Source organism: Muntiacus reevesi, chromosome 7, assembly GCF_963930625.1.
Source record: "Muntiacus reevesi chromosome 7, mMunRee1.1, whole genome shotgun sequence".
NCBI lineage: Eukaryota > Metazoa > Chordata > Mammalia > Artiodactyla > Cervidae > Muntiacus > Muntiacus reevesi.
The window spans coordinates 57153956-57174519 of record NC_089255.1 but is presented as its reverse complement, the minus strand read 5'-3'; positions in this window follow the sequence as shown (position 1 = coordinate 57174519).

Below are 20564 nucleotides of genomic sequence, written 5' to 3'. Positions count from 1 at the left end.
GCTCACAGTTTGGTGGAGGATGCCCTCTTTTGCCTGGAGAATCCCAGGGACAGAGGAGCCTGGTAGGCTGCCATCTGTGGGGTCGCACAGAGTTGGACACGACTGAAGCGACTTAGCAGCAGCAACAGCAGCAGCCATCTCTGGGGCTGAGATTGCCCCTTGCCTTCTGGCTCTGGCTGTCACCCGCCTGCCTCTCTGCCTTCAGTGTGGGGAGGGGGCCAGTCTGTAACTGGCTAGCTCTCCTTCGGTATTTGCGCAATCCTTTTTTCTGTGAGTGGGCCAGGCTGAGCCTTAGGTTAGAGCTTTTCACAGGAAAGTTCTCTCTCTCTTTTCTCTCTCTGGCTATCCCACAGTTTGGGTTGCTATCTCAGATTGTCCTCATCTGCTCCCTCAGATTGTCCTCAGGTCATTCAGGCCTGGTCCTTACCCTAAGCATGCAACTTACACCTCCCTGGCCAGCCCCTGCTCAATGGTGATGGACCCAAGGGTCTGGGCTACTTCTCTGTTGGAAGTTATGGTTAGGTGCTTTTTCTGTGGGTTTTTTTCTTCTTCCAGTTATGTTGCCCTTTGAGATTCCAAAACTCCCCACAGATCCACTGGTGAGAGGGTTTTCTGCTGCTTGGAAACTTCTCCTTCACGACTCCCTCCCCAGGGAAGGTCTCCATCCCTAACTCTTTTGTCTCTCTTTTTGTCTTTTATATTTTGTCCTACCTCCTTTCTGAGAGAATGGGCTGCCTTTCTGGGTGCCTGGTGTCCTCTGCTAGTGTTCAAGAGTTGTTCTGTGGAAGCTGCTCAGCATTCAAATGATCTTTTAATAGATTTGTGGGGGAGAAAGTGGTCTCCCTGTCCTAGTCCTCTTCCATCTTAGGTCCAGCTCCCCAGCAAAGGTTTTTGGGGTTGGGGCTCTAAGGAAGATACTTAAAGGATGGTCTCAAAGTCTTCTAAAGACTCCTAAATCCCATTGTATCAAGATGTATCCAGAATCTGAGCACCTCTCACCATGTCCAGTAACCACTCTGTTCCAATCATTTTTTGTCTGAAATTGGATACTGAATTTGGCTACTACTGAATTGGCTCCTAGGTCATCTCCCTGTTTCTCCCTCACCACACTACATTTCATCATCCATGAAGTGGCCAGAGTGGTTCTTTTCAAATACGTCAGATTATTTGTAACTGGTCTCAGAACCTCCCCCATTTCCCTGAGCGTGAAAGGCTGTATATAATCTGCACCTCCTGCCCCTCTCCAGCTTTGTCTTTGACATACTTGTCCTCTATGCACTCTCATCCAGCCACGTGGCCTCCTGTTGTTCCTCAAATATGCCAAGTACCTTCTTACCATGAGTCTTTGCATTGCTTTCCCGCTCATCCAGAATGTTCTTCCCCTGGATAGCTGCATGACTTATTACCTCACTTAACTTCAGGTTTTACACGGATGCCCTCTGACTGAGGTCTTCTCTGACCATACTAAGTATATCTGCATCATTGTGCGTGCTTGCATGCTCAGTCACTTCAGTTGTGTCCAACTCTTTGTGACCCATGGACTATAGCCCTCCAGGCTCCTCTGTCCATGGGATTTCCCAGGCAAGAATACTGCAGTGGATTGCCACTTCCTTCTCCAGGGGATCTTCCCGACCCAGGGATCAAACTCGCATCTCTTATGTCTCTTGCATTAGCAGGCAGGTTCTTTACCACTAGCGCCACCTGGGAAGTCCATATGCATCCCCCCGACCCCATTCCCTAATTCTCCAAATTCATTCTGTCTTCTTTGATTTACTTTATGAAACTTATTCCTGTCTAACCTTAATATATATTTCACTTATTAACTGCCCCCACTGGAATTTTAGCTCTATGTGAATAGGGAATTTTGCCTCTTTTAGTCAGTCTGAAACTGCCTGACATAAAATAGATTCACAATAAATAATTTGTTGAGTGGATAAATTATCCGACCTCTCCTTAGCAGTCCTACATTTTCAACTTCTGACTGGACAGCACCACCTGGAGGTCCTGCTAGCACCTCAGACCCGCCAGTCTAGATGCAGACCCTCACAACCTAGGTCCTTCCAGGGTGCTCTGTGATTGAGCACTCACTCAATGAGAGTGATTGTCTTAGTGCTGAGTGAAATCCCAGCTTTACTTCACTTTCCAACAGAAAGGGCAGATAACTCTTCCCACCTCATGAGGTTGTCTTTTTTTGTTTGGTTTACTTATTCTTCTTTTGTGACTTTTAAAATATTTTTTGTATTGGGGTATATCCAGTTAACAATGTTGTAGATAGTTTCAGGTGAACAGTGAAGGGACTCAGCCATATGTATATTCATTCTCCGCCAAACCTCTCTCCCATCCAGGCTGGCACATAACATTGAGCAGAGTTCCATGTGCTATACAGTAGGTCTGTGTTGGTTATCCATTTTAAATATAGCAATGTGTATATGACCTTCCCAAGTGCTTAACTATCTGTTCCCCCTCAGCAACCATAAGTTTGTTTTCTAAGTCTGTGAGTCTCTTTCTGTTTTGTAAGTATGAGGTTGTCTTGAAAGGAAAAAATGCTAAGCCCTAGGGATTATGTCTGGCAGAAAGCAAATGCCAGTCATTACTATTCCCACCCTGAGCTACTTTTTCCTCTTAAAATAATATTTTAATTCACCTCTGTACATGAAGTTAAGAATTGTGAAATAATTACTTTTCTTTGATAAATTAACAAGAACTTGACTTGCTTTTAGACTGAGTTGTATTTCACCTGGAGCTTCCCTGGTGGCTCAGTGGTAAAGAATCCACTGGCTGATTCAAGAGACACAGGTTCAATCCCTGGGTTGGGAAGATCCCCTGGAGGAGGCAATGGCAACCCAATCTAATATTCTTGTCTGAGAAATCCCATGGACAGAGGAACCTTGTGAGGGTCTTGTCCATGGGGTCACAAAAGAGTCTAACATGACTTAGCAACTAAACAACGACTTGGGGAAATAAAACTCAAGAGAAATGGGCAGAGAAAGGAATTAAACTCCAGCCCTTCAAGATCTAGTGTTACAAAGACAGAAATATAGATCAATGGAACAAAATAGAAAGTCCAGAGATAAATCCACGCACCTATGGACACCTTATCTTTGACAAAGGAGGCAAGAATATACAATGGAAAAAACACAACCTCTTTAACAAGTGGTGCTGGGAAAACTGGTCAACCACTTGGAAAAGAATGAAACTAGAACACTTTCTAACACCATACACAAAAATAAACTCAAAATGGATTAAAGATCTAAACTTAAGACCAGAAACTATAAAACTAGAGGAGAACATAGGCAAAACACTCTCCGACATAAATCACAGCAAGATCTTCTATGACCCACCTCCCAGAATATTGGAAATAAAAGCAAAAATAAACAAATGGGACCTAATGAAACTTAAAAGCTTTTGAACAACAAAGGAAACTATAATTAATGTGAAAAGACAGCCCTCAGATTGGGAGAAAATAATAGCAAATGAAGAAAGAGACAAAGGATTAATCTCAAAATATACAAGCAACTCCTGAAGCTCAATTCCAGAAAAATAAATGACCCAATCAAAAAATGGGCCAAAGAACTAAACAGACATTTCTCCAAAGAAGACATACAGATGGCTAACAAGCACATGAAAAGATGCTCAACATCATTCATTATCAGAGAAATGCAAATCAAAACCACAATGAGGTACCATTACACACCAGTCAGGATGGATGCTATCCAAAAGTCTACAAGCAATAAATGCTGGAGAGGATGTGGAGAAAAGGGGACCCTCTTACATTGTTGGTGGGAATGCAAACTAGTACAGCCACTATGGAAAACAGTGTGGAGATTTCTTAAAAAACTGGAAATAGGACTGCCATATGACCCAGCAATACCACTTCTGGGCATACACACTGAGGAAACCAGATCTGAAAGAGACACATGCACCCCAGTGTTCATCGCAGCACTGTTTATAATAGCTAGGACATGGAAGCAACCTAGATGCCCATCAGCAGATGAATGGATAAGGAAGCTGTGGTACATATACACCATGGAATATTACTCAGCCGTTAAAAAGAATTGATTTGAATCAGTTCTAATGAGATGGATGAAACTGGAGCCCATTATACAGAGTGAAGTAAGCCAGAAAGATAAAGAACATTACAGCATACTAACACATATATATGGAATTTAGAAAGATGGTAACGATAACCCTATATGCAAAACAGAAAAAGAGACACAGAAGTACATAGCAGACTTTTGAACTCTGTGGGAGAAGGTGAGGGTGGGATGTTTCAAAAGAACAGCATGTATATTATCTATAGTGAAACAGATCACCAGCCCAGGTGGGATGCATGAGACAAGTGCTCGGGCCTGGTGCACTGGGAAGACCCAGAGGAATCGGGTGGAGAGGGAGGTGGGAGGGGGGATCGGGATGGGGAATACATGTAACGCCATGGCTGATTCATGTCAATGTATGACAAAACCCACTGAAATGTTGGGAAGTAATTAGCCTCCAACTAATAAAAAAAAAGAATTTACAAGGGAGAAAAGACAATCTCTTTAACAAGTGGTGCTGGGAAAACTGGTCAACCACTTGTAAAAGAATGAAACTAGAACACTTTCTAACACCATACACAAAAATAAACTCAAAATGGATTAAAGATCTAAACTTAAGACCAGGAACTATAAAACTCCTAGAGGAAAATATAGGTGAAACACTCTCTGACATAAATCACAGCAGGATCCTCTATGACCCACCTCCCATAGTAATGGAAATAAAAACAAAAATAAACAAATGGGACCTAATTAAACTTAAAAGCTTTTGCACAACGAAGGAAACTATCAGCAAGGTGAAAAGACAGCCTTCAGAATGGGAGAAAATAATAGCAAACAAAGCAGCTGACAAAGAATTAATCTCAAAAATATACAAGCAGCTCATGCAGCTCAATTCCAGAAAGATAAAGGACCCAATAAAAAAAATGGGCCAAAGAACTAAACAGACATTTCTCCAAAGAAGACATACAGATGGCTAGCAAGCACATGAAAAGATGCTCAACATCATTCATTATCAGAGAAATGCAAATCAAAACCACAATGAGGTACCATCTCACACCAGTCAGAATGGCTACTATCAAAAAGTCTACAAACAATGAATGCTGGAGAGGGTGCTGGAGAAAAGGTGCTGTTGGTGGAATGCAAACTAGTACAGCCACTATGGAAAACAGTGTGGAGATTCCCTATAAAACTGGAAATAGGACTGCCATATGACCCAGCAATCCTACTTCTGGGCATACACATTGAAGAAACCAGATCTGAAAGAGACACGTGTACCCCAATGTTCATCGCAGCACTGTTTACAATAGCCAGGACATGGAAGCAACCTAGATGTCCATCGACAGACGAATGGATAAGAAAGCTGTGGTACATATACACCATGGAATATTGCTCAGCTATTAAAAAGAATGCATTTGAATCAGTTCTAATGAGGTGGATGAAACTGGAGCTTATTACACAGAGTGAAGTAAGTCAGAAAGAAAAACACCAATACAGTGTATTAGTACATATATATGGAATTTAGAAAGTTGATAATGATGACCTTATATTCAAGACAGCAAAAGAGACACAGGTGTAAAGAACCAACTATTGGACTCTGTGGGAGAAGGCGAGGGTGGGATGATTTGAGAGAACTGCATTGAAACATGTATATTACCATATGTGAAATAGATCGCCAGTCCAGGTTTGAAGCATGAGACAGGATGCTCAGGGCTGGTGCACTAGGATGACCCTGAGGGATGGGATGGGGAGGGAGGAGGGAGGGGGGTTCAGGATGGGGGACATGTATATACCAGTGGCTGATTCATCTTGATGTATGGCAAAAGTCACTACAGTATTGTAATTAGCCTCCAATTAAAATAAATAAATTCGTTAAAAAAAAAGATCTATCCTTAAAAAACTGGAAATAGAACTGCCATATGACCCAGCAGTCCCACTTCTGGGCATACACACCAAGGAAACCAGATCTGAAAGAGACACGTGTACCCCAGTGTTCATCGCAGCACTGTTTATAATAGCCAGGACATGGAAGCAACCTAGATGCCCATCAACAGATGAATGGATAAGAAAGCTGTGGTACATATACACTATGGACTATTACTCAGCCATTAAAAAGAATTCATTTGAATCAGTTCTTATGAGATGGATGAAACTGGAGCCCATTATACCGAGTGAAGTAAGCCAGAAAGATAAAGACCAATACAGTATACTAACGCATACATATGGAATTTAAAAAGATGGTAACGATAACCCTATATGCAAAACAGAAAAAGAGACACAGGTGTACAAAACAGACTTTGGGACTCTGTGGGAGAAGGTGAGGGTGGGATGACCTGAGGGAAAAGCATTGAAACAAGTATGCTATCAAGGGTGAAACAGATCACCAGCCCAGGTTGGATGCATGAGACAAGTGCTCAGGGCTGGTACACTGGGAAGACCCAGAGGGATTGGGTAGAGAGGGAGGCGGGAGGGGGGATCGGGATGGGGAATACATGTAACTCCATGGCTGATTCGTGTCAATGTATGGCAAAAACCACTACAATATTGTAAGGTAATTAGCCTCCAACTAATAAAAATAAATGAAAAAAAAAATCTAGTCTTAATATTGCTGGCTTAGACTCTTTATTTTTTTCTTTTTTGCAGCCCTCTGAAACAGTAGGCAGACTGGGTGTCCAGAACCCTGGCTTTGCTATTGTAACATCCTTCCCTACTCATGGTTAATTGCTTTCAGGTTGGCTAGAGTTCCTTCTAAGGTCCAGCCAGCCTTCACAGTCCTTGCCAGTCCTGGGCAGGAAGCAGAGAACAGGCCAAACCTGGGGCTTTGGCCTCATGCCTGCAGCATGTGGGCCACCTGGGCTCCTGCCAGCAGATTTCAGTAGAGCAAAGGCCAGACCTTCCTCAGGAAGCCCCAGGGCCACAGATCTGAACCTGTCTTCTTCCCACGTGTTGAAAGAGTGAAATCGTGCTCCTCATGCAAACATAAAATGAACACATGTCAAAGATTTTATTTAACTCACTAATTGAATGAGGCACTGGTAAGATATAACTGTTTCAAAGGAGAAGTCAAAAGACCACAAGTTTGTATGGTATAAAGGAATGTTGACATAATTTTATTTATGGGTTTGGATCTTACTTTATTATTGTTCTTAGGGGGCTCCAGAATTTATTTACTTGTCTTTGCTATCCCTTATTTACAATTTTCAGAGGGGCTTCTCAGGTGGCTCAGTGGTAAAGAATCCACCTATAATGCAGGAGACGTAGAGATATTTGATCCTTGGGTTGGGAAGGTCCCCTGGAGAAGGGCATGGCAACCCACTCCAGTATTCTTGCCTGGAAAATCTCATGAACAGAGGAACCTGGCGGGCTATAGTCCCCCAGGGGTTGCAAAGAGTCAGACACAACTGAGCAACTAAACAATAACAAAATAGCTCAAAAGGCAGTGGAAGGCACAGAGCTCTCATAGCATCAGATAATGAGATGATTCCAGCATCCTGGAAGGCAGTAATCTTTTTTGCTTGTTCCAAAGTCTAACATGTTTCCTCACCCTTGAATGCCTTTCTTGTTTATCTTTTCCATTTCTTGGTTTCTAGGAGAGAGTTTTCCCTCTTTGTCAGGAAAGCTAGGCAAGCCTGGGATTCAGATCTCTGTTCTATATTTCCTGGGCATGTGGCATCACTGAGATCACTTCTTCCCTGAGTCCATGTATGGATGTGAGGATTAAAGTGCCTGGCACACAGATGTAAACAGAAACAAACCGTTACCTGCAAGTTACTCTGTGTGGGATGTGGATCCAAATTTAATGTTGTCACACCTATCACTCCCCCTATTTTAGAGACGTGGAAACTGAGACCCTGGGTATTTAAGAGACTGACCCAGAGTCGTGCTGTGGGGTCATGTGGTGGAGCGGGAATTCACACCCAGGCCGGTGGGCTGTGCTGTCACACTCAGCCAGCACTCAGGAAGTGAAGGTGCCACAGAACGGCTTAATTTCTTTAATCTAACCACATCCTGATGTGAGTGAGTTGCCAGTCACCCTATAAAGCCAGCTGTGGAATTGGTGGTCATGCCTCACTCCTTGGTCGCTCTCTACCCCTGTTTGGCACTGGGGTGGGTGCCATATGTCCCACTGCCCTTCCTGGGACCCAGTGTCAAGACCCTCATAACTGCTTGTGTTGTTGTTTTTACTTTGTATTGAAACCTTACATAAAACTTGTAGAAATATGCACAGTTCAATGAATTTTTACAAAGTGAATGTATATGCTTGTAAGCAGCCAATCAAGAAACAGGCACCCCAGAAACTAGCTGGTGCAGTGTGCCAGTCCATACCCCAGGGATGACTACCACCCGAACTGGTAACACCATAATGCAACCTGCCTTTGATCCTTATGCATTCTTTTGTGTCTAGCTTCTTCTGCTCAATATTGTGTTTATGAGATTCATTTGTATTGTATATAGCTGCAGTTTGTTCATTCTCATTGCTGTGTGAAAATACAATCTTTTTTCCATTTTCTGATTGATAGACATTTTGGTAGTTTATGGTTCCAGCACCTACCTTTTGGCACATGGAGGTACATATTTTGTGGCGTCTACTTAGCTTTTAAAAGAAAAGTTGTGAATTGTTTGGCCAAGATATTTTCTTAACAGCTGTATAACCTACTTCTCCATTGCTACAATCAGCATGTTTTCTCTTTTCCTTTTCTTCTTTCAGGTCAAGTGTGCTGGCCCATCTGCAGCCCCCTTGATGTGTGCTGAGCACTGCTTAACTATTAAAACACATGTTTTAACACATGTGTTCACTAGCTCCTTATACCCATCCTGGTTCATGGAGGTGTGTGAACATCAGGACCAAGGCCACCTGACAATCACAGGGGGACCTGAGATCAGCTTAGCAACCAGTGACCCCAGGAACTTCTCCCTTCAGGTAATTGGGTAAGTTTCTCCCCTCCTGGGCAGTGATTTCTACTCCCTGATCTTCTTTATTCCTTGATGGGAAACCTATTTCTAGTTGTCTTCCCTGTCCTCCTTCATCTCTGAAATGGATACACAGCACTTCTCCCCTAATCTGTGCTTTTTAGGGCTCACCTCCACCACCTCCTCTCCTTTTTCTTCTCTGCTCTCACTGGGAGCTGCCCTGGGAAGCAGCTTTATTTTCACCCATATTTCTCTTTCTGCCCCAGAGCACGAGTCCTGTCTTTCTCACAGCTGTTTTGATTACTACTGTTTCCACTTCATCCCCTTTCCCCTCAGGCCAATTTAATCATTTCCTTACCTGTAAATATGTGGGTTTTTTTTTTTTTTTTTTCTGGGCAATCACCCTCCTTTCCCTGAAGTGTCCAGTCTCTGACCAGTGCTTCCTGTCAGCAAGGCAGTAGTCCATAGTTGTGGATGAGAAGACAGGTCAAAGAGATATACAGTGACTTAGTAAACTATAAATATCAGTAGAATATGACAAGCAACTAGAAAAGAAGAACAGGAATCTGCTGGTTATAATGGACAAAAGAGAGCCAAGCTGGGCCTTCAGATTTAGTGCTGAACTTCTTATAACAAGGACAGCAAAAGAAACCAGAGATTATAGAATTGCTGTTATTAAGAAAAAATATAAAAATAGATAAAGCATGAAAAATAATAATTGTGATATTTATGAAGAATGAAGTGTGATATTCATTATTCTATCTCCCAAGTCTTATACATAGTAGGTGCTCAATAAATATTTACTTAAGGGATATGTTAATAAAGTAAAATCACTTTCAACTGCTGGCCAATAGTATACAGTGAGTACTTACTGTGTGATAAGCAAATGATAATCTGTGCCCCTCAGCAGTCACACAGGGGGGCACTATGGTTCCCTTTACTTGCAGATGTGGAAGCCAAGTGTGAGAATAACTTTAAGGCCATAGCTCTTTCGCATCCTGATGATTTATATTCAAGTGCCCTGTCTGGAGCTAGTCAGCTTCAGCACTAAGGAATCTGAAATTATAAAACAAATGAGCATCTGTGAGTATTTTCATTTGCTAGACAGTAAAACCAATTCATACTGGCTTTTTACTGCTGGTCCCTGGCCGGAAACCAAGGCAGGCGGCCCTCCCCTCTGCTGGCAGCGGCCAGACTGCACAGCTGATAAACCTTCTCCGTGTTTGCTCTCTAGTGGCAGATGTGGGGATAGCAGGGCTTTCTCCCAGCTTGTTGCAGGAGCATCTTCAAGGAGAGTGAGGCCTGGGTCCACCTCTTGGCTCTTCTGCCAATTGAGAGGGTGGTGTATTACCCAAACCTCTGACTTGGACCTGTGCTCTGACAAATCGAAATATCTTAGTAAAGACTGTTGAAATTGCTTGCTGTCCTGGCAAATCTATTTCTGTGTGGTCACTTGACTAGGGTGGAGGCAGCATGGAGGAGCTAAGACCTATTTTAAAAGCATTGGAAGAGAAGTTGGGCAACCTGGGTTCTAGTTCCAGGAGGGCCACCTACCAGAACAGCAAGTACCCTCTCTGGATCTGTTTCCCCTTTTGCAAAATCAGGCACCTGTAAATCCCGTTAAAGATGTCCCTTCATCAGGTTCCTTTCTCAGCCCTCAGTTTCTTACTCCAAACCTCGTCCCCACCCTCCGTTTGCTGTCTCTGAGCTGCTGAGCTCCTGTAGTGGGACAACTTTACCAGATGCCACCTATTCTTCCTGACCCTGAACACGACCTCAGAACCTTTGTATGAGGTCTCCAGGCCCACAGAAACCGAGACTTGGAATCGCATGGCTCAGAAAGTAAACTGGGTTGTATTTCTTGGCATTCAGGCTGACCTGCTTTCTAGCCCCTGAAAGACCTGACTCGGGATGTAGAAAGAGAGAAGCAACAGAAAGCAAGAGCTTATATGGGATTTTGTTTGTCACTGAAGATGGAGTCTGATGTAATAACAGACCTTTGCACAATGTGGTATTTACCAAGCATTCTGTCACTCACATGGCCACAATGTGTTAGGTGCTTAGTTAAGATGGAAAAAGCATTAAATCTGTACAACATACTTTGAGATAGACAAACAGACCACATTCACACAACTCTTATTACAGAATATTATAATTTTTCTATTTTATTATTAATCATTGTTAATCTCTGACTGTGCCTAATTTATAAATTAATCTTTACCACATATATGTGTGTTATATATAGAAAAGAGCATTGCACATTTAGGGTTTAGTACTATCCAAGTTTTCAGGCATCCAGTAGGTATGGTGCCTCGTTTCCTCAGGATAAAGGGGAACTAGTGCCAGGTGGCTCAGTGGTAAAGAATCTACCTGTAATGCAAGAGATGAGGTTTTGATTCTTTGATCAGAAAGATCCTTTGGAGAAGGAAATGGCAACCCACTCTAGTGTTCTTGCCTGGGAAATCTCATGGCCAGAGGAGCCTAATGAGCCACAGTCCATGGGGTTGCAAAGACTTGGACATGACTGAGCAACAACAGCAAGTGTAGTGCAATGTAATCATAACTACTTGGTGATGGTGTCTCAGGGGGGTTATAAAGGCATGTGGGCTTGTGGCTTTGTTCACTAAGTCGCCTGGACAACATTTGGCAAGAACTTTTGATGCTCTGATGGGGCTCATTTTTTGTCACAGAGGAAGTGCCCACGCATCCCTGTTGTCCTTGGCACAGTTGCCCAGTGTTCTTGTCTCTTCCTCTCAGCGTAGACCCTTGGTCTACACTAAATCATACTCCTACTCAGCTCAACATTGCATCTGGCAAAATCGCTGAAGTCATAAGTAACAGAGACATTTCACACAAATGTGACTGCTCTGTGGTAAGGGATTCGAGGAGCCAGGACCTGCAGCACAGGATGGAGCGTCACTGGTCCCAACATCTGTAGATGAGCCTCAGGTGGGAACCTTACTCAACACAGCACCAGGGGCACCTATTTTGTCATTGTAAAGCAGCAAATTCATAGATACCAGCTGCGTTTTATAAACCAGTAACCACAATACAGGTATAATCTAGGTGCCACATCCAGCACCCTGGGAGGAAATAATCAGCCCCCTGAAGGGTGGAAGACCTGTAGTTAGTGCAAACCCTTGGTCTTGACAGACATTAATAAACATTTTCATTATATTGTCGAATAACTTGAGGTTCAGGGAAATAATTCAAATGGAATCTTCTAGAAGAACATAAACTACAGTATAATTTTAGGGTCATCCTCTGGTTATATTAATTCAGGAAAAAGTAAGAGAATCACTTGAAAATTATGTGGAACAAATAATTGGAAAAATGTATATGTTTTCCAAGTCTATCCAAGACCTCTGAGGATAACTTGGTTGCCAAATAATTTAATTTGCTGTTTTATACTCAGGCAGTCTTTGTCAAACTCCAGGACATAGTGAAGGACAGGAAGGCCTGGTGTGTGGCAGACCATGGAGTGGCCAAAGGCTTGGACATGACTTAGCGACTGAACGACAGCCTCAGTCAGGGCTTCTGTTGGAATGTCCAAGTGAGCTGAGCCAACCCTCTGCGCTTTGATGCAGGGTCAATAACTTCTTCACCTCCTCATTCCTAATTCTTCAGTCAGAGTATTTCAATTCGTTTCAAGACAATCACTGTTCATATTTCTAGGCATTTCATCTGGGGCCACAATCCAGTGCTAACACCCATATCTAACTTTTTTATTCTTTGTTCTTGATTAAGAGATTTTAGGAGCATAATCCCTGGCACGTTGCAGTCCATGGGGTCGCAAAGAATAGGACACAACTGAGCAACTGAACAACAATAGCAACAAAGGAGCTTAATAGCTCAGGAAACACACTCTAGCTGTTAATATAGAAGTTGTTTTCCAAAGGAAAGCCTCAACATAATCACTGATATATTTAATAATATACTTGTCCAGGGTAGATGTTTCTCAGACTGTGGACAACTTTGATTGGAATTGTAGCACCATATAAAAATAATTTGTAAGGACAACATCTAGAAAATATTTAAAAGAGATGTGGCCATAAGCTGAACTTTATGCCATTTAAAAAAATACAGACTTTCATAAAGTAAAAACATATATGGTTGAATCTAAAAATGGTCTGCTGGTGTCCAATAAAATACTGTATTTATGGCAGAGAGTAGACCTTTTTCTTCTTCAGGAGACCCTAGGGCACAATTCTGAACCTGTCCTCTTCTCTGTGTTAGAGGATTTTTTAAAGAAGTAAAATCATAATTCTCACAAAAACATAAAATAAACACTTGTCAAAGATTTTTATCTAACTCACTGATTGGGTGAGAACACTGAGGTGATATTATACTGGTTCAAAGGAGGAGTCAAAAGATCACAATTTTCTATGGGGTAAAGGAATGTTGAAGTAAGTTTATATATGAACTTGAAACTTGATTTATTATTATTTTTAGGGAGTTCCAGAATTTTCTTGTCTTTGGAGAAGAATTTTTTGTATTTGTTGTTGTTCAGCCGCTCAGTTGTGTCCGACTCTTTTTGACCAAATGGACTGTAGCATGCCAGGCTTCCTTGTCCATCACCAACTCCTGGAGTTTGCTCAAACTCATGTCCGTTGAGTCAGTGATGCCATCCAACCATCTCATCCTCTGTCGCTCCCTTCTCCCCCTGCCCTCAATCTTTCTCAGCATCAGAGTCTTTTCCAATGAGTTGGCTGTTCACATCAGGTGGCAAAAATATTGGAGCTTCAGTCCTTCTAATGAATATTCAAGGTTGATTTCCTTTAGGACTGATTGGTTTGATCTCCTTGCTATTCAAAAGACTCTCAAATTCAGTTCAGTTCAGTTCAGTCACTCTTTGCAACCCCATGGACTGCAGCATGCCAGGCCTCCCTGTTCATCACCAGCTCCTGGAGTTTACTCAAAATCATCAACACTGAGTTGGTGATGACATCCAGCCATCTCATCTTCTGATGTCCCCTTCTCTTTCTGCTTTCAATCTTTCACAGGACCAGGGTCTTTTCAAATGAGTCAGTTCTTTGCATCAGGTGGCCAAAGTTTTGGAGTTTCAGCTTCAGCATCAGTCCTTCCAATGAATATTCAGGACTGGTTTCCTTTAGGATGGACTGATTGGACCTCCTTGCAGTCCAAGGGACTCTCAAGAGTCTTCTCCAACACCACAGTTCAAAAGCATCAATTCTTTGGTGCTCAGCTTTCTTTATAGTCCAACTCTCACATCCATACATGACTACAGGAAAAACCATAGCTTTTCTCCAAGGAGCAAATGTCTTTTAATTTCATGGCTGTAGTCACCATCCAAGTGATTTTGGAGCCCAAGAAAATAAAGTCTGTAACTGTTTGCATTTTTTCCCCATCCATTTGCCATAGATGCCATGATTTTTGTTTTTTGAATGTTGAGTTTTAAGCCAGCCTTTTCACTCTCCTCTTTCACCTTGATTGAGAGACTTTTTAGTTCCTCTTTGCTTTCTGCCATTAGGGTGGTGTCATCTGCATATTTAAGGTTATTGATATTCTCCTGGCAATCTTGATTCCAGCTTGAGCTTCATCCAGCCTGACATTTTGCTGGATGTACTCTGCATAGAAGTTAAATAAGCAGGGTGACAATATACAGCCTTGACATCCTCTTCTATCAATTTTGAACGAGTTTGTTGTTCCATGTCCGGTTCTGATTGTTGCTTTTTGACCTGCATACAGGTTTCTCAGGAGGCAGGTAAGGTGATCTGGTTTCACCATCTCTTTAAGAATTTTCCACAGTTTGTTATGATCCACACAGTCAAAGGCTTTAACATAGTCAATGAAGTAGAAGTAGCTGTTTTCCTGGAATTCCCTTGCTTTTTCTATGATCCAGCACATGTTGGCAATTTGATCTCTGTTTCCTCTGCCTTTTATAAATTTAGCCTGTACATCTGGAAGTTCTTGGTTCACATACTACTGAAGCCTAACTTGAAGGATTTTGAGCATTACCTTGCTAGCATGTGTAATGAGTGCAGTTGTGTGGTAGTTTGAACATTCTTTGGCATTGCCCTTCTTTGGGATTAGAATGAAAACTGACCTTTTCCAGTCCTATGGCCACTGCTGAGTTTTCCAAATTTGCTGGCATAATGAGTGAAGCACTTTAACAACATCATCTTTTAGGATTTGAAACAGCTCAGCTGAAATTCTATCACTAGTTTTGCTCTTAATAATGCTTCCGAAGGTCCACTTGATTTAGCACTCCAGGATGTCTGGCTCTAGGTGAGTGATCACACCATCTTCGTTATCTGGGTCATTTAGACCTTTTTTTGTATAGTTCTTCTGTGTATTCTTGCCACCTCTTCTTAATATCTTCTGCTTCTGTTATGTCCATACCATTTCTGTCCTTTATTGAGCCCATCTTTGCATGAAATGTTCCCTTAGTATCTCTAATTTTCTTGAAGACATCTCTAGTCCTTCCCATTCTATTGTTTTCCTCTATTTCTTTGCATTGATTGCTGAGGAAGGCTTTCTTATCTCTCCTTGCTTTTCTTTGGAACTCTGCATTCAAGTGGGTATATCTTTCCTTTTCTCCTTTGCTTTTCATTTCTCTTCTTTTCACAACTATTTGTAAGACCTCCTCAGACAGCCATTTTGCTTTTTTCGCATTTCTTTTTCTTGGGGATAATCTTGCTCCCTATTTCCTGTACAATGTCACGAACCTCTGGACATAGTTCATCGGGCACTCTATCAGATCTAATCCCTTGAATCTATTTCTCACTGCCACTGTATAATTGTAAGGGATCTGATTTAGGTCATACCTGAATGGAAGAAAATTTATGACCAACCTCGACAGCATATTAAAAAGCAAAGACATTGCTTCGTCAACAAAGGTCCATCTAGTCAAGGCTATGGTTTTTCCAGTGGTCATATATGGATGAGAGTTGGACAGTAAAGAAAGCTGAGTGCTGAAGAATTGATGCTTTTGAACCGTGATGTTAGAGAATACTCTTGAGAGTCCCTTGGACTGCAAGGAGATCCAACCAGTCCATCCTAAAGGAGATCAGTCCTGGGTGTTCATTGGTAGGACTGATTTTGAAGCTGAAACTCCAATACTTTGGCCACCTGATGCAAAGAGCTGACTCATTTGAAAAGACCCTGATTCTGGGAAAGATTGAGGGCAGGAGGAGAAGGGGACGGCAGAGGATGAGATGGTTGGATAGCATCACTGACTCAATGGACATGCATTTGGGTGGACTCTGGGAGTTGGTGATGGACAGGGAAGCCTGGCATGCTGCGGTTTATGGAGTCACAAAGAGTTGGACATGACTGAGCGACTGAACTGAACTGAATGGTCTAATGGTTTTCCCTACTTTCTTCAATTTAAGTCTGAATTTGGTAATAACGAGTTCATGATCTGAGACACAGTCACTTCCCAGTCTTGTTTTTGCTGACTGTATAGAGCTTCTCCATCTCCAACTGCAAAGAATATATAATCAACCTGATTTTGGTATTGACCATCTGGTGATATCCAAGTGTAGAGTTGTCTCTTGTGTTGTTGGAAGAGGGTGTTTTCTATGACCAATCCATTCTCTTGGCAAAACTCTGTTAGCCTTTGGCATGCTTCATTTTGTACTCCAAAGCCAAACTTGCCTATTACTCTAGGTATCTCTTGACTTCCTACTTTTGCATTCCAGTCTCCTATGATGAAAAGGAAATCTTTTTTTTTTGGTGTTAGTTCTACAAAGTCTTGTAGGTCTTCATGGAACAGTTCAGCTTCAGCTTCTTTGGCATTAGTAGTTGGGGCATAGACTTGGATTACTGTGATATTGAATGGTTTGCTTGGAAATGAACCGAGATCATTCTGTCATTTTAGAGATTGCACCCAAGCACTGCATTTCGAACTCTTGTGTTGACTATTAGGGCTATTCCATTTATTCTAAGGAATTCTTACCCACAGTAGTAGAGTTAATAGGATATCTTTGTATTGCTATCCCTTTAATTTTCAGAGTTGTAAAGTAACTCAAAGGCACTGAAAGGCACAGAGCCCCCTTAAAATCAGAGAAGACACCACCATCCCATTAAAAGGCTATCCGGTAATCTCCTTTGCTTATTCCAAAGTCTTACATTTTTCTTTGCACTTGAATGATTTTCCTTGGGTCATCTTCTCTATTTCCTGGTTTCTTGGAGAGAGTTTTCCCTTTTTTCATCAGGAAGCTTTAGATATTGAGCTTTTGGAACCAGACAAGCCTAGGGTTCAGATCTACCTCTGCATTTCCTGGGCATGTGGCCTCATTGACATCCCTTCTTCCCTGAGTTCATGTCTTACAATGGATGTGAAGATTAAAGGGTCTGGTACACAGATATAGCAGAAGCAAACCCTTATCTGCTACTAACTCTGTGTGGGATGTGGATCCAAGTTTAAGATAGTCAAACCTATCACCACCCCTATTTTAGAAACGTGGAAACTGAGGTACCAGGCACCCAGGGTCATGCTGTGAGGTCATATGGGGGGGGGGCGGGAATTCAAACCCAGGCCAGCTGGCTCTGCTGTCACACGCAGCCAGCACTCAGGGAATGAAGGTGCCATGGCACTGTTTAGTTTCTTTAATCCAACCACATCTTGACATGAATGAGTTGGCTGATTCCCCTAGAAATCCAGCTACAGAGTTGGTCACGTCTCGTTCCCTGGTCACTCTCTACTCCTATTTGGCACTGGGGTGGGGGCCATATGGCCACTGTCCTCCCTAGGCCCTGCTTCTCTGAGGGTCTTTGAGACTGATTCATTTGAGGAGCTCATCTATAAAGCCTGATCCTGATGGTAATTTGGGGTGAAGAGGAGAGCTGGTTTCTGATTGAAGTTTTAGGGAATTGGGTGCCTGAGCAAAAGATTAAAGAAGCATATTTTCTATAAGGTTCTATAGGCTTAGGAAGGGAGTACTAAAGGTGTACTCAGTTGTGACAGTAAAGTGATCACTGGCCTTTTGGGTCAGAAGATCTGGATTCAAGTCTTTCTTCTGAAATCCCCTGGCCTATACTCTCATGCCTCAGGAACCATTCTCCAGACAGTGGCCAGTGTGATTATTTCAAAATATAAATTAAGTCAGCTCATCCTCCTGCTTAAACCCTCCAGGGACAAATGATTGAACTTAAATTGCACATACCTCGTTAGTGTTCTGAATAGTTGCCAACTGGTTCTCTTGGAAGAAGGGGGTTTTGGGAAGAGAGAGAAGAGCCTTGATTTATAGTATTTGCTAATTTCCTTGCTACAAATATTTCTATTATTATTGAACTTGACAGTTAACAGCTCACAAAATTCCTGAAACCGGAACAGCTGACTTATGTAAGCTGTGAAGCCCTGGACTCAGCACAACTCTCTTAAAACTCAGCTTCCTACTGTGGCCCTTGTGACCCAGTATGGTCTGCTGTCTTAGCTCAATCTGCCACAAGCAAATACTACAGCCTGTGTAGTAATAAGAACACAGAAATGAATTTTCTTATGGTTATGGAGACCAGAAGTCTTAGATAGAAGTCTGGCCATTTCAGTTCTGGTGAGGAATCTCTTCTTGGCTTGCAGACAGCTGACGTCCAGCTGCATCCTCAGGTGACTAAAGCGCTCTCTACTGACTTGTCTTAAAAGGATGCTTAACCTGTTATGTCCTATTCTTCCCAGCCTTATGATCTCACTTAACCTTAATTACTTCTGTAAATAACCTGTCTCCAAATAGTCACATTGACGTTTAGAGCTTCAACATATGAATTTTGGAGGAACAATTCCATACCATCTACCTACCTCATCAATTTCACCTTGTTTCATGCTCCCTTCTGATCATGACACTATAGCTCTACCACCTGTAAGCCCCCAATCACACCAAGCTTCATCCCCCCACCAAGGCCTTCTTATTTGCTATTCGTCTATCTAAAAAACATTTTCTCCAGACCTTAATCTGTAATCGCCACATCACCCTTCTGAGGGATTTATTGATGAGAAAACTGAGGTATGAGAGAATAAACATTTGACCAAAGCATAGATTAGTTAGAAGTGCTAGTTGCTCAGTTGTGTCAGACTCTTTGCAATCCCATGCACTGTAGCCTGCTAGACTCCTCTGTCCATGGGATTTTTTTTTTTTTTTTTTAATTTCCCAGGCAAGAATACTGGCATGGGTAGCCATTCCCTTCTCCAGGGGATCTTCCTGACCCAGGAATTAAACCTGAGCCTCCAGCATTGCAGGCAGATTCTTTACTGTCTGAGCCACCAGGGAAGCCCCCAAAGCATATATTTAAGAAAATGCTGAGCCCAGATTCAAGGCATCATCACTTCTTTATTTATAGATTTGTAGCTGACAGGAACTTTAAAAATCACCTGGGCTGCAGGCTCAGCTTCCATGTCTCATAATTTAAGAGCTTAAAACTTTGATAAACCCAACTGAAAGGACACCAGTTCCTTTCATGTCAGTTTGACAAGCTTTAATTTAGCCAGTCTCTCTGCAAGTACTGGTGAGAGGTCCAGTCCAAGAGACACAGTAATCCAGGAGATTGAGGAGGCCCCAGCCAGTATTCTTTCCAGTGGACCAGTGCCACAGACTTCTGTGGAATATTAGCACAGGGAGCTGGGAGAGGTGCTGCTTAGAAACAAAGAGTGCCAACTTCTAGTTGGCATTTCCCATTATGTGGGGGCTTTCTGAATGAGATGATTTTCCACTTGGGAGAGGGAAGAGTAACATGTCAATGAGGGCAGAAGGAGATGTCTGGCACTTCCAAAGACAGGACACTACTATTTTCCTCATAGTTTGAAAATGATAGACCCTTTATATGTATGCATTTCACTAATAACGTATACATCCCAGTTCCTTTGAGAGTTGGTGAAAGCAGAATCATAGCACATTCAGAGTCACAATTAAGTATTTAGCAATGAAGCAAAACTCTGAAAAGAGGATTTTCATATACATGTTCATCAGCCCACTGAAAAGTCAATGACCTTGCAAATTCCTTAGGTCAAGCTTGTGCAAACATATGGGACTTGTCAATACAGGAAAAAGAGAGCTTCAGGTTGAATAATTACCCAGATAATTTGATTCTGGGAGAGTTTGCTTAGAACTCTCTAAGCAAATGCATCGAACTTGCTAAGGAGCTCTTCTAAGGAAGTGCCTGGAAACCAGCACTTCCTCTTCCTGCCCTCCTCTGGTCCCCACCCACCCGATGCATATTTTCCCTGTGCTTATTTTTATATCTGCATCATATATATACATTATATCCTCCTGCATTTCAGTTTGACTGTATAGATGATGGTCTTGGCTCCATATAGATATGTTAAATACAGTAGATTTCAAGGGATTTGGATGGGTATTGTATACTGATCCAAAGTCTGTTTTTTTCTACTGTAGAGCTCTAATCACAGTAAACTGTGCATTTGTAATCATCTAGTGAATTATGGTGGAAACATGAAGTGTTAAAATCCTGGCCTTTCCTTTGGAGATCTGGGTTATTTGGATGGTTGTCTAGACTTGACTACAGCCATATCCAGGTACACAGGCCTTTCTCCACATATGTTTAGGCCATGTAGATGATCCAGATAGTTCCAAGTTGAAGTATTTCCTACGTTCTATTTTTCGAAGTATAGTTGATTCACAACATGTGTTAGATTCAGGTGTACAA